This window comes from Geotrypetes seraphini, chromosome 3 (genome assembly GCF_902459505.1).
Source record: "Geotrypetes seraphini chromosome 3, aGeoSer1.1, whole genome shotgun sequence".
Classification (NCBI taxonomy): Eukaryota; Metazoa; Chordata; class Amphibia; order Gymnophiona; family Dermophiidae; genus Geotrypetes; species Geotrypetes seraphini.
In genome coordinates, this window is record NC_047086.1 from 218863834 (window position 1) to 218877982 (window position 14149).

General features: G+C 50.9%; 1 protein-coding gene across 6 annotated transcripts in view; it reads right to left on the reverse strand.

The window, feature by feature from the left end:
- The window catches only part of TROAP (trophinin associated protein), a 142222-nt gene extending 129073 nt beyond the window's left edge, over window positions 1-13149 (reverse strand). The window contains exon 1 of one of the 6 annotated variants that reach the window (XM_033937858.1): window positions 12914-13142. The gene's annotated coding sequence lies outside the window, so the exon portion shown is untranslated. Of the gene's footprint in view, window positions 1-12860 lie in introns of all 6 variants that reach the window. The other 5 variants (XM_033937857.1, XM_033937856.1, XM_033937855.1 and 2 more) reach the window with 5 other exon arrangements.
- Between the last annotated feature and the right edge of the window lie 1000 nt (window positions 13150-14149).

The following is a 14149-nucleotide window of genomic DNA, read 5'->3' on the forward strand; positions in this document are numbered from 1 at the left end:
AACTAAGAATTGCCGCTGCTGGGTCAGACCAGTAGTCCATCGTGCCCAGCAGTCCGCTCATGCAGCAGCCCTCTGGTCAAAGACCAGTGCCCTAACTGAGACTAGCCCTACCTGTGTACGTTCTGGTTCAGGAGAAACTTGTCTAACTGTCTTGAATCCCTGGAGGGTGTTTTCCCCTATGACAGACTCCAAAAGAGCGTTCCAGTTTTCTACCACTCTCTGGGTGAAGAAGAACTTCCTTACGTTCATATGTAATCTATCCCCTTTCAACTTTAGAGAGTGCCCTCTCATTCTCCCTACCTTGGAGAGGGTGAACAACCTGCCCTTATCTACTAAGTCTATTCCCTTCAGTACCTTGAATGTTTCGATCATGTCCCCTCTCAATCTCCTCTGTTTGAGGGAGAAGAGGCCCAGTTTCTCTAATCTTCCGTTGTATGGCAGCTCCTCCACCCCTTAACCATCTTAGTCGCTCTTCTCTGGACCCTTTCGAGTAATACCATGTCATTCTTCACGTACGGTGACTAGTGCTGGACGCAGTACTTCAAGTGAGGGTGCATCATGGCCCGGTATGGTGGCACGATAACCTTCTCCGATCTGTTCGTAATCCCCTTCTTTATCATTCCTAGCATTCTGTTTGCCCTTTTCGCCCTGCCACACATTGCATGGACGGCTTCATCGACCTGTCGATCAGAACTCCCAAGTCCCTTTCCTGGGAGGTCTCTTCAAGTACCGCCCCGGACATCCTGTATTCATGTATGAGATTTTGTTACCGACAAGCATCACTTTACACTTGTCCACGTTGAACCTCATCTGCCATGTTGATGCCCATTCCTCGAGCCTGATTATATCATGTTGCAGATCTTCGCAATCCCTCTGTGCCTTCACTACTCTGAATAACTTCGTATCGTCTGCAAATTTAATCACCTCGCACGTCGTACTTATTCCAGATCATTTATAAAGATGTTGAAGAGCATGGGTCCAAGCACCGAGCCCTGCGGCACCCCACTGGTGGCACTCTTCCAGTTCAAGTATTGTCCATTTACCCCCCCCACACACACACACACACACACTCTGTTTCCTATGCTCCAGCCAGTTTTTAAACCACGTGAGTATTTCACCCTCGATTCCATGGCTCGCAATTTTCCGAAGTAGTCGTTCATGCGGAACCTTGTCGAACGCCTTCTGAAAGTCCAGATATACACTGTCGACCGGGTCGCCCTTGTCTATCTGCCTGTTTACTCCCTCGAAGAAGTGCAGCAAGTTCATCAAACAAGATCTGCCTTTGCTGAAATCGTGCTGGCTGGTCCTCATCATTTTTGTATGTGTGCTGTATTGTGTTTTTAGGTTGTATTTCTCTTTGCGCCGTTTCACTTAATAAAATGGTTTGAAACTAAAATATATCCTCAAAGTGTTGTAGAATCATTAGTAATAGTAGTTTTTAAAGTTTAACACTGAATCTGAACTAGCAGGTCAAGGCGGTTTACAAAAATTAGTATGTGTAAGATTGAAATCTTTTAATGGCCCTGAGCTTTCTCATATTCACATTGGGATGTTTTACATGAAAAAGGACCACTCTCCTAGGGCCATGAAACAGTGCAACTCTGCAGTTTGTGAGAGAGAAGTAAAAAGTAGAAACATAAAAATAGACGGCAGATAAGGGCCACGGCCCACCAAGTCTGCCCACCCCAATAACCCTCCCCTACCTTTCTCTGTGAAGAGATCCCACGTGGCAATCCCATTTTGACTTAAAATCAGGCACGCTCCTGGCCTCGACCACCTGCAATGGAAGATTATTCCAGTGATCAACCACCCTCTCGGTGAAGAAGTATTTCCTGGTGTCACCGTGTAGTTTTCCGTCCCTGATTTTCCACGGATGCCCTCTTGTTGCCGTGGGGCCTTTGAAAAAGAAGATATCCTCCTCCACCTCTATACGGCCCGTGAGATATTTAAACGTCTCGATCATGTCCCCCCTCTCTCTGCGCTCGAGTGAGTATAGCTGCAATTTTTTCAGCCTTTCCTCATACGGGAGATCCTTGAGCCCCGAGACCATCCGGGTGGCCATACACTGGACCGACTCAAGTCTCAGCACATCTTTGCGGTAATGCGGCCTCCAAAATTGTACACAGTACTCCAGATGGGGTCTCACCATGGATCTGTACAATGGCATAATGACTTCGGGCTTCCGGCTGACGAAACCCCTATGTATACAACCTATGATTTGTCTAGCCTTAGATGAAGCTTTCTCCACTTGCTTGGCAGTCTTCATGTCCTCACTGATGATCACCCCTAAGTCACGTTCTGCTACAGTCCTTTGTAGGATTTTACCATTAAAGGTGTACGTCTTGCATGGATTTTGGCTGCCCAGGTGCATGACTTTACATTTTTCGGTATTGAAACTGAGTTGCCAGGTCCTGGACCAGTGCTCCAGTAGGAGTAGGTTGTGCACCATACTGTCAGGCATTGAGTTTCCGTCTGGCCCTGTGCTTTGGTCTGACGTGTTCCTGCCTACTACATTGCATAGTTTGGCGTCATCGGCGAATAGCGCTATTTTACCTTGAAGTCCCTCAGCCAAGTCCCTTATGAAGATGTTGAATAGGATCGGGCCCAAGACCAAGCCCTGCGGCACTCCACTGATCACCTCCGTCTTTTCGGAGGGGGTGCCGTTCACCATCACCCTCTGAAGCCTACCTCCAAGCCAGTCCCTAACCCATGCTGTCAATGTGTCTCCTAATCCTATAGAGCTCATCTTGTTCAACAACCTGCGGTGTGGCACGCTATCGAATGCTTTGCTGAAATCCAAGTATATGATATCTAGGGACTCCCCAACATCCAGCTTCCCTGTCACCCAGTCAAAGAAGCTGATTAGGTTAGATTGGCAGGACCTCCCCTTAGTAAATCCATGTTGACGCGTATCTCATAGATTCTCCTCATCTAAGATCGTAGCCAATTGGCGTTTGATTAGAGTTTCCATTAGCTTGCTCACTATTGATGTGAGACTCACTGGTCTGTAGTTAGCAGCCTCCGTCCTGCAACCTTTTTTGTGGAGTGGAATGACGTTAGCCGTTTTCCAGTCCAATGGGGACTTTACCTGTACTAAGGGAGAGATTGAAGAGCGCGGATAGCGGTTCTGCCAAGACGTCACTTAATTCCCTGAGTACCCTGGGGTGTAGGTTGTCTGGTCCCATTGCTTTGTTAACCTTGAGATTAGATAGTTCAAAGTGGACAGTGCTGGGTGAAAACTTGAAATTTCAAAATGGGTCTGCAGAGCTATCCCTTGTCTGCAGCTGAGGGCCGGATCCCGGCGCCTCACGGGTGAAGACTGAGCAGAAGTATTCATTTAATAGTTCAGCCTTTTCAGAGTCCGATTCTACATAGTTCCTGTCTGGTTTCTTAAGGCGTACTATCCCGCCTGTGTTTCTGTTTCTATCACTAATATACCTGAAGAGGGGTTTATTGCCCTTCTTGATGTTCTTCGCTAGATTCTCCTCCATTCTAAATTTGGCCTCTTTGACCTTTGTTTTGACTGCTCTTGACTTGGCCAGATAGTCTTCCCTAGAGTCCTGCTTCCCTGATTGTTTATAAGATATGAACGCTCTTTTCTTTTCTTTTATGAGGTCTGAGATCTCTGCAGAGAACCACTGTGGCTTATTGTTTCTTCGCCGTTTACTTACCAATTTAATAAAGCGGTTGGTTGCTTCTAGTATGGTAGCTTTTAGAGTTGACCACAAAGCACAGTTACTTACCGTAACAGGTGTTATCCAGGGACAGCAGGCATATATTCTCACATGTGGGTGACGTCATCTACGGAGCCCCGATGCGGAAGCATTTTCAAGCAAACTTGATTGAAGATTTAAGTTTGCTCTGCTGCTCCACGCATGCGTGCCTTCCTGCTCCACTAGGGGGTGCATCCCCTCGTGGTCTCCAGTTCACTTAACTAGCCAAGGAGCCAACCTCGGGGAGGTGGGTGGGTTGTGAGAATATATGCCTGCTGTCCCTGGATAACACCTGTTACGGTAAGTAACTGTGCTTTATCCCAGGACAAGCAGGCATGATATTCTCACATGTGGGTGACCTCCAAGCTTACTGAAGAGGGATGGAGGGAAGTTGGCAATTTAAGCAAATAGATTTCGCAATACCGATTGGCCGAACCGGCCATCGCTTCTGGACAGGGAGTCCAGACAGTAGTGGGAGGTGAAGGTATGAACCGAAGACCATGTGGCAGCTTTGCAGATTTCCTCGATAGGTGTGGACCTGAGGAAGGCTACGGAGGCTGCCATCGCTCGGACTTTGTGTCCCGTTACTCGACCATGCAGCGCGAGACCAGTCTGAGCGTAGCAAAAGGAGATGCAATCGGCCAACCAGTTGGATAAGGTGCGTTTGGAAACTGGGTGGCCTAACCGGTTTGGGTCGAAGGACAGGAACAGTTGTGGGACTTTCCGGTGTGGCTGAGTGCGTTGGAGGTAAAAGGCTAACGCTCTTTTGCAGTCAAGAGTGTGGAGCGCCACTTCTCCTGGGTGAGAGTGGGGCTTGGGAAAAAACACGGGTAAGACGATGGACTGATTTAGATGGAAATCAGACACTACTTTAGGTAGGAACTTTGGATGGGTGCGGAGTACCACCTTGTCGTGATGGAATACCGTGAAGGGTGGGTCCGCTACCAACGCTTGTAGCTCACTAACCCGCCGTGCGGACGTGAGCGCGAGTAAGAAAATTACCTTCCAAGTGAGGAATTTTGGATGGCATTTGTCTAATGGCTCAAATGGAGGTTTCATTAGTTGAGCCAGAACCACGTTAAGGTCCCAAACCACCGGGGAAGGTTTGAGAGGGGGGTGGACGTTTAGCAGACCCTTCATGAAGCGAGTGACTAAGGGATGGAGCGAGAGGGCTTTCCCTTCCAGGGGCTGATGAAAGGCCGCAATTGCACTGAGGTGTACTCGAATGGAGTTGGTCTTTAGGCCGGAATGAGATAGTTGAAGTAGATAGTCAAGGACCAGGGGGACGGGGACCGACACCGGGTCCTGGCTGTGGGAGGAGCACCAGGTTGAGAATCTGGTCCACTTTTGTGAGTAGCAGGTTCTCGTTGAGGTTTTTCTGGAGGCCTCCAATATCTCCTTGACTGATTGAGACACGGGGAGAACAGTCAGGGGGAGAGAAACCAAGCATTCAGATGAAGAGACTGAAGATTGGGATGTAACAGTGAACCCTGACCCTGTGACAGTAGAGAGGGAAACAGAGGCAGAGGCAGTGGATCTCTGACACTGAGTTGAAGTAGCAGGGAAAACCACGGCTGGCGTGGCCAGCGAGGGTCAATCAGGATCAGGGTGGCTTGTACTGTTTTCAGGTGGACAAGCGTCCGCAGTATCAGAGGAAACGGCGGGAACGCGTACAAGAACCTTCCCTCCCAGTTGAGGAGGAAGGCGTCGGCCTCGAGCCGGTCCGGGGAGTATATCCGGGAGCAGAAGAGAGGTAGCTTGTGATTGTGAGGGGACGCGAACAGGTCTATTTGAGGCGTCCCCCACCGTTCGAACACTCCTCGTAGTGCCTGAGAGTGTAGTGACCACTCGTGTGGCTGGAGGAGGCGGCTGAGTCTGTCCGCCAGGCAGTTTTGTTCTCCTTGTATGTACACCGCCCGAAGGAAGGTGTTGTTGGAGATTGCCCATTTCCAGAGGCGCAGGGCTTCCCGACAAAGGGGCCAAGACCCTGTGCCCCCTTGTTTGTTTATGTAGTACATCGCTACCTGGTTGTCGGTTCGGATGAGAACCACTCGGTCGCGGAGCAGATGTTGAAAGGCTACAGTTGCGAGGTAGATGGCCCGAAGTTCTAGCACGTTGATGTGGCAGCGACGGTCTTGTGCTGACCACATTCCTTGGGTGCGTAGGCCGTCCAGATGGGCTCCCCAAGCGTACTCCGACGAGTCCGTGGTGAGTACCTTGCTGTGGGGTGGGGTGAGGAAGAGCAAACCTTTGGAAAGATTTGAAGAGTCGGCCCACCAGCGGAGCGATCGTTGCAATGAAGGAGTCACTGTCACGGAGCGGTCGATCGGGTCCCGGTCTTGACGCCATTGAGACGCCAGGGTCCATTGAGGGATTCTCAGATGGAGGCGGGCGAAGGGTGTGACATGGACGGTGGAGGCCATGTGGCCCAGGAGGGTCATCATCTGTCGAGCTGATACTGAGGTCAGCCGAGAGATCCTTCGGCTCAGACTTACTAACGCCTCCAGGCGCGGAGGGGGGAGGAAGGAACGGAGGCGAACCGTGTCCAGCGTGGCCCCGATGAACTGTAGGGACTGCGAGGGGCGTAGTTGAGATTTTGGGAAGTTTATTTCGAACCCCAGACTTTGTAGGTAGGTAATAGTCTGTTGGGTCGCTGAGATAACCCCTTCCTTGGACGGGGCTTTGATTAGCCAGTCGTCCAGGTAGGGGAATACCTGGAGGCCCTGGGAACGTAAGGTTGCTGCTACCACCACGAGGCACTTGGTGAAGACCCGAGGTGATGATGCTAGTCCGAAGGGGAGGACTCGGTATTGTAGGTGCCAGTCCCCTACCTGGAAACGCAAGAACTTGCGGTGAGCGGGGTGCACTGGGACATGTGTGTACGCCTCCTTGAGATCGAGGGAGCAGAGCCAGTCGCCCTCGTCGATCAGGGGGTAGAGTGTTGGTAGTGAGAGCATCCGAAACTTTTCCCGTACCAGGAATTTGTTGAGGCGTCTCAAGTCTAGTATTGGGCGTAGGTCTCCCGTTTTTTTCGGTACCAGGAAGTAACGGGAGTAGAAGCCCTTCCCCCGTTGGTCGGGGGGGACCTTCTCCACTGCTCTCAGGCGGAGCAGGTCTCGAGCCTCGGAGAGGAGTAGAGGTAGCTGAGTCCGGTTGGGAGGGCAATTCCTTGGTGGATTGTCTGGGGGAATGGCCCGAAAGTTGAGAGAGTACCCTGATGAGATCACGCCAAGGACCCATGCGTCCGACGTGATTTGTTCCCAGCGAGGGTAAAAGGCTTTGAGTCGACCCCCGATGGGAAGGAGGCCTGGGACTATGGCGGAGGGGGCCCGCCCCCTTCCGCGTGTCCCGTCAAAAGGACGGGGATGGTTTGGTGTTCGCGGGCGGTTGAGACTTGGGCATGGCCCTGTGGTGGGCTTGCGGACGTCTGGGTGGGGGCCGCGAGAAAGCAGGGGTGGACTTTTGTGGGTAGCGGCGCGGAGGGGCCCTGTATGGCCTGGACGCTGGCGGTTTGGGCTTTTGCCGGACAAGGGAGGCAAACGAGCGTTCATGTTCGGAGAGGCGTTTTGTCGCCGCCTCGATAGTGTCATCGAACAATTCCTTTCCCACGCAGGGGAGGTTAGCCAACCGGTCCTGTAAGTTGGGGTCCATGTCGACCAGGCGCAGCCAAGCTAGTCGGCGCATGGCGATAGCGAAGGCTGCTTCTCTGGAGGAGAGTTCGAAGCCATCGTAGGCCGCGTGGAATAGATGAAGGCGCAGGTTGGAGAGGGACTCTAAGAGCAGGCCGAACGTTCCCTGCCGGGAGGCCGGTAGGTCAATCTCAAAGGCTCTCAATAGTCCAATGAGGTGTTTGAGGTATGATGTGAAGGTGAAAGTGTAGCTTTGCACCCTAGAGGCCATCATTGCGTTTTGGTATAGCCTCCTGCCGAACTTGTCCAGGGTTCGGCCTTCTCGGCCTGGGGGGACCGCTGCTGAGACCCGGGACGGGTGAGCCTTTTTCAAGGAGGATTCTACTAGCAGCGATTGGTGGGAGAGCTGTGGTTGCTCGAATCCCGGGTAAGGTACTGTGCGGTACTTGGCCTCCATTTTGGAGGGTACGGCCGTGACCATGTAGGGGGTCTCCAGGTTTCTGAAGAAGGCCTGTTGGAGTACCGGGTTAGGTGGTAAGCGAAGGGACTCTCTGGGCAGTGATGGCATATCCAGCTCCGCCAGGTATTCCTTAGAGTATCTGGAGTCGGACTGGAGGTCTAAGTCCAATGCGTGGCCCATGTCTTGGACAAAGCGAGTGAAGGATGGGCGAGATGTCCCCGGGGCCCCGTGCGGGGTCGGGGAACGAGACCTTCGTCGGTTGGAGAAGGATAAGGAGGCTTCCCTCGAGTATCGAGGTTCATGCTCTGATCCATGCTCCGAGGCTGGGGAAGCACTGTGAGAGTGTTCCGGGGTTGTCGATCTTCGGCGTCTCGAGGAGCCCCTCGGAGACGATGCCGGGGTTAGGGGTACCGATCGATGTCGGATTGGTGACCTTGATCCGGACTCCCTCGGAGAATGCGTCCGAGGGGGAGTTCGGAGGATGTGCGGGTTGGAGAGTGATAACTCAGCCACCCTTAGTGGTCCCGTACGAGGTGTGGGAGAACGGCCTCGTAGAGTTGGTGAACCTCGTGCCCTCTTGGAGGTACGGCGGTTCGAGGTTTCTGTAGTTCTAACCCGACGTTTTGCCCCTCTGCGGTCTGCGGGGGGGGAACGTCTCGGGCGTCTCGGCGAGGAGTCCGAGGAGGATGGGATGCGGCGAGGGTTGCGCACCTTTCCTCGAGGTTGTTCGGTGTGAGGCTCAGGCTGGTCTGGCACATTCGAGGTCGAGGCCGATTGAAACTGGGCCATTGCAGCGGACAGCTCCGACGTGATCATCGCTCGGAGTAGGTCCTGGAAGACGGGCACGGACAGCATCGAAGGCATGTCCACTGCCTCGGTGCGCTCCACCGGGGGCGACCTCGTATTAGAGTATTCCCGTGTGGTGGAGGCACGGCCCGAAGGCTTGGAGGGCTTAGACGGGGCTGTAAGCATGGGGCTTCCGCCATGCGTCGCCGCTGTCCCCGAGGTTGGCTTCTTCGCTGTTACAGAACCTGAAGAGGGAAGAGGGGACTTACCCGGAGCCGAGGCTTTTTGTTGTCCCGAGGACTTCGGGGTCGAGTCTCGAGGCGATGCTGAGGTTTCCGGGGCCGAGGCCGGGGCCGACCTCGAGGCCGAGGTGGAGGGTTGGTCCGGGGTGAAGAGATCCGCCATGCGGGCTTTTCTTCGGCGGAGGGCCCGTTTTTGGAAAATAGCGCACTGGGGGCAGGAGTCGGTTGGATGAGCCGCCCCCAGACAGAGGATGCACCGGCGATGCGGATCTGTGAGAGAAAGAAGCCGCTCGCACCGGGTGCACTTTTTAAATCCGGTCAGAGGCCGGGACATTAAATCGAAAGTAGCCGCGGGTCGATTAGCCACGCGGCCACGGGGACCCGGAAGCCTCCGGGTCGTCGAAAACGAAGCAGGAATCAAGTAAAGGAGTAAAGAATTCGCGCACAGCGACTTAATCGTGAAAAAACAAGAAAAAATCGCGGTGCTAGAAGGCAGTTGGGGCAGAGCCTGAAAAACACGTCTTCTAGGCTCGCGGAAAAATTTTGAACTGGAGACCACGAGGGGATGCACCCCCTAGTGGAGCAGGAAGGCACGCATGCGTGGAGCAGCAGAGCAAACTTAAATCTTCAATCAAGTTTGCTTGAAAATGCTTCCGCATCGGGGCTCCGTAGATGACGTCACCCACATGTGAGAATATCATGCCTGCTTGTCCTGGGATAATACTTCCACATTATCTGTTTCTGCTCGGTTATGCAGCGCCTGATGGATGAAATCCCCCATGCCCTCGAAGTTGGCGTCCTTGAAGCTGAGGACCTTGGTTAATGTGTTAGATTTTGTGAAACCTTTCCTGAGATTGAACCATACCATGTTGTGGTCACTGGAGGCCAACCTGTTGCCCACCGAGACCTCTGTGACACTTTCTCCATTGGTAAGTATCAGGTCCAGTATTGCCCGATCCCTTGTTGGCTCCAATACCAGTTGCCTGAGTCGTGCTCCCTGAATAGAGTTTAATAGCCTTCTGCTGCTGTTGGCGCAGAGGAAAGTGTGGTCCAGTCTACATCAGGCATATTGAAGTCACCTAACAATACAGTGTCCCCACACAAGGTCATGATATGACTTGATGTTGAGCAATGAAAAAGAAAGAAGAAATTAGGTCCTGCTAAATTTTGTTTCTTTTAGTCCCTACAGACCGGCACAGAAATGGATGGGTTTACACTCCTCTGCCAGCAGGTGAAGACTGAGATATTAACTACAGTATAGAGAATGACACAGTGGTTGTTACCCGCGGCTAAAAATAGTAGTCGCTGCAGGGACGAGGACAAGGCCATTCACCGCCCTGTGGAGAAGTGAATGGTCTTGTCTCCGCAGTGAGGCAATCAAGGATCGCACGGTCCAGCAGCCCCCACCCGCCCGATCGCAGCGTTCAGCCAGCTCCCTCCCTCCACCTCATCTTATATACAGAGTTTGCCAGCTTTCTTTTTCACCCAGCCGCACAAGCGGCTGCTCAATTGTTCAATCTTCTCCGCTGCTGCAACTTCCTGTTTCCGGTTGCATCAGAGCAGAAGATTGAACAACTGAGCAGCCGCGCATGCGCGGCTTTTTGATTGCGTGCGGCTGGGTGAAAAAGAAACCGGCAAACTCGGCATCTAAGGTGAGGTGGAGGGAGGGAGGGAGCTGACGGAATGCTGCAATCAGGCAGGAGGGGGCTGCTGGACCGCACGTGTTCCCGGCTCACACTAGGAAGGAGGAAGTGAAAGGGAAAGAGATTCTGGGCCAAGGGGATGAAGTGGGAGATAAAGAAACCCACAGCAGGAAAGAAAGGGGAGGATAGGCAGGTGAGCCAGATGCTGGAAGCAGGGGGGGGGGGTAAGAAAGAGGGAAAGAAGCTAGATGGGGTTGAAGAGAAGAGACACATTGGTGTCGAAGAGGAAGATAGGGGAAATCTGGACACAGGAAAGTAACAGAAAGAGGGGAAATTATGTGCATGGGGCATAGGGACAGAGACATAAAGGGGACATGCCATGGGGTTGGTATATGGACATAGGGGGGGGCAATGCCAAATACATAGGGGAGATATTAGAAATGGGGAAAATAGGAACACAGAAGTGATATTGTTTGGGGACCAAGCTCGCAGGCTCCAGCGGCTTGCACAAATTACATTGTAACATGTACAAAAGTAAGAGGGAGGGAGGGAGGTAGATAGGCAGGCCACGCGAGAGGAGCTGAAGGGTGGTGGTAAAGGAGGGAGGGAAGGGTGGTGGTGGAAAGGAATAGAACAGACATTGAAGGAGTGTAGAGATACAGACCCTGAAGGGAAATGTGGAAGACATAGTGGGGAGAAGACGCTGGAAGGAAGACAGATGCCAGACTATGGGGGAGTGGAGGGAAGAAGATGGGTGCTAGACCAATTGGAGGGGGGAGTGAAGAGAGAGGCACAGTAACAGCAAATGGAAGATGCAGAGAGAAGACACAGTGGATGGAAGGAATTGAATGAGAAGATGAGGAAAGCAGAAACCAGATAACAAAGGTAGAAAAAAAAAAAATTATATTTATTTTCTTTTTTTTGCTTTAGGATAAAGTAGTATATTAGTTGTGTTGATAAAAATTTATAAACAAAGCCCTGCCAGCTAACATCTTTCTCTAGTTCAGCAGCCAGAACTTTGATTTATAAGGAAGGAATAAGCTAAATATTGCAGTACTAAGGCTTATATGGATGCTGCGGGGATGGTGACGGGGCGGTGAAGGGGACAGCGGTGAAGGAGACGGTGGGCCGGGGACGGGGCAGTGACGGGGACAGATTTTTTTCCCCGTGTCGTTCTCTACTATAGTACAAGTGGGCTGTGCAGTCCCTAATACAATCAGTCTTAACGAATAGCCAAGCAAAAAATAACTAGGTTGAAAACAACAATATCCCAACTCCACACTCACATGGAGAAAACAAGGAAAAACACTGTTGGCTACTGATTAGAACAAGAACTTTTCAGCAGCACCCCACAGTTCACCAGCTAAACCAAATGCCACTACTCTTTTAAACTCCCTTAACCACCACCAACTCCTGCAGAAAAAATACTTACACTGTGAAAAACAATTAAAAAAACGACAGGGCGGGGTCTGTGCCAGTCTAGAGGAACTAAAAGAAATAAAATTGGCAGGTAAGGACCTCATTTCTCCTTCTTTAGCATCCCTCCAGACCTTCTTCTTCTCTTTTTGGTTGGTCTTGAAGTAGGTGTGGCAGCAGCAGGAAAAATATTGCAGAGCCCAGAGTTGCTCCATATGTAGGGTTACCATATTTGTGAAGACAAAAAATAAAAAAGAGCACATGGTCCCATCTCCACATAGCCATTATATCAGGTGACTGCAGTAGTGTACTTCGGAAAAAAACAACATCTTTAAACACTGCAATGAGCACTAGAACATAGGGTTACCATATGGCTCCAGAAAAAGGACAGATTGAGACATCCGGGTTTTACTTCCATTGCTTTCAATAGAAGTAAAGCCCAGACGCCTATCTGTCCCCCTTACTGCCACTGCATTCAGTAGAAGTAAAACCCAGATGTCTCAATCCGTCCTCCTTTTTCTGGAGCAATATGGTAACCCTATGCTCTAGTGCTCATTGCAGTTTTTAAAGATGTTTTTTCCTAGGTACACCACTGCAGTCACCTGATCCAATGGCGTATGTGGGGGTGGGACCATGTGTCCTTTTTTATTTTTTGTCTTCACAAATATGGTAACCCTACAAATGGAGCAACTCTGGGCTCTGCAATATTTTTTCCTGCTGCTGCCACACCTACTTCATGACCAACCGAAAAGAGAAGAAGAATCATATGTCTACAGAGAGCAGGGCCTAAGTACCACGGAGTTGGAGGAGGACGAGAGCAAAATGAACTTTTCTTGTTACTAATTGCAGTTTATCAAATAAAATAATTAGCTCTTGAATTGCTAGAGCCACCCTTCCCCACCATCCAAGTGTGCCCTACACCCCTACCAATAAGCCCTGACTGCAAGGGGGAGGAGTGGTAGGTGTAATACCTGTGATCAGCCTCTCAAGCCCAGCTTCCAAGCCTGTCCTCGTGCACACTCACCGATCTCTATCGAACTCCAGTTATCCAGCTTCTCCACGGCTATAGTCCCATGCAACACTCGCGTTCTACGCCGCAATCACCGCTCTTCCTTCCATCACATCCCCAGTTTGTAAAAAAGCAACAGCCCGGATTGGTTGGTAGCAGCCAGGAAGTACAGCAGAGACATATCGACTGACCAATCGAGTGTAAAAAATTAGAAGAGGAGGGGGGGCGCTTTTATGCGAGGTAGCAAACGGATTGGTCAGCGTGGAGTCTAGAAAATCTATAGGCACAGGCAAGTGGGGGGGGGGGAGCATTAAAAAGTCGCCTTGGAAACCACCGCCTGTACTCATCTCGCGAGAATGTAGAGGACCGCAGGAACGGGTTAGTTGCATTCTTTTCTCTGAGCATTGTGGGAAGTGTAGTTCTTCCTTTTTGTGCAGACAGTAGGGTGTGTTTAAAGACCAGCTTCCTTTCAAAAATATGACGAATAGACCGCTCTGTTATATTCCATTATACAGTACAGTACTTTACTTTTTTGTTTTGTTTTGCCTTAACATTGTCGTTCAGTTTTGTAATCAATGCGCTGAACATTTTGCGTCCAGAAGCTTAGTAGACTGGAACCTAAATGGGGAAAAAAAAAACTGCTGCAGTTTATTTTGGCCACTGAAAGTTTGAGTTGCCCTGGGGTAGCTTGCGTAAGCAAAAGAGCGGCTGTTATATGGGCTTAGTTCTGATCAACCATGCTCCATAAAAGTTAAAGAGCAAAGGGGACTTACAAAGACTAGGTGACACTCAATGAAGTTACAAGGAAATACTTCTATAACCAATAGGAGGAAATATTTTTTCACTTAGAGAATAGTTAAGCTCCAGAACCCATTGTCAGACAATGTGGTAACAGCGGTGAGTATAGATGGGTTTAAAAAAGACTATAGACAAGTTACTGGAGGAAAAGTCCATAGTCTGCTATTGAGAGAGGCATGGGGAAGCCACAGCTTGCACTGAATCAGTACACATGCAATGTTGCTACTACTTGGGGATTTGCCAGGTACTTGTGATCTGGATTGGCCACCATGAACAAGGGATACTGGGCTAGGGTTACCAGATTTCCTGTTAAAAAAAGAGACACATGGCCCCACTCTCACATGAACCTCGTATCTCCATCCCCAAGCTCCATCCAGTGTCTAGAGAGCCTCTGTGCATGCGTGGACGTCGACGAATTGACATCATACTCATGCTCGCACTCATCACACTCCA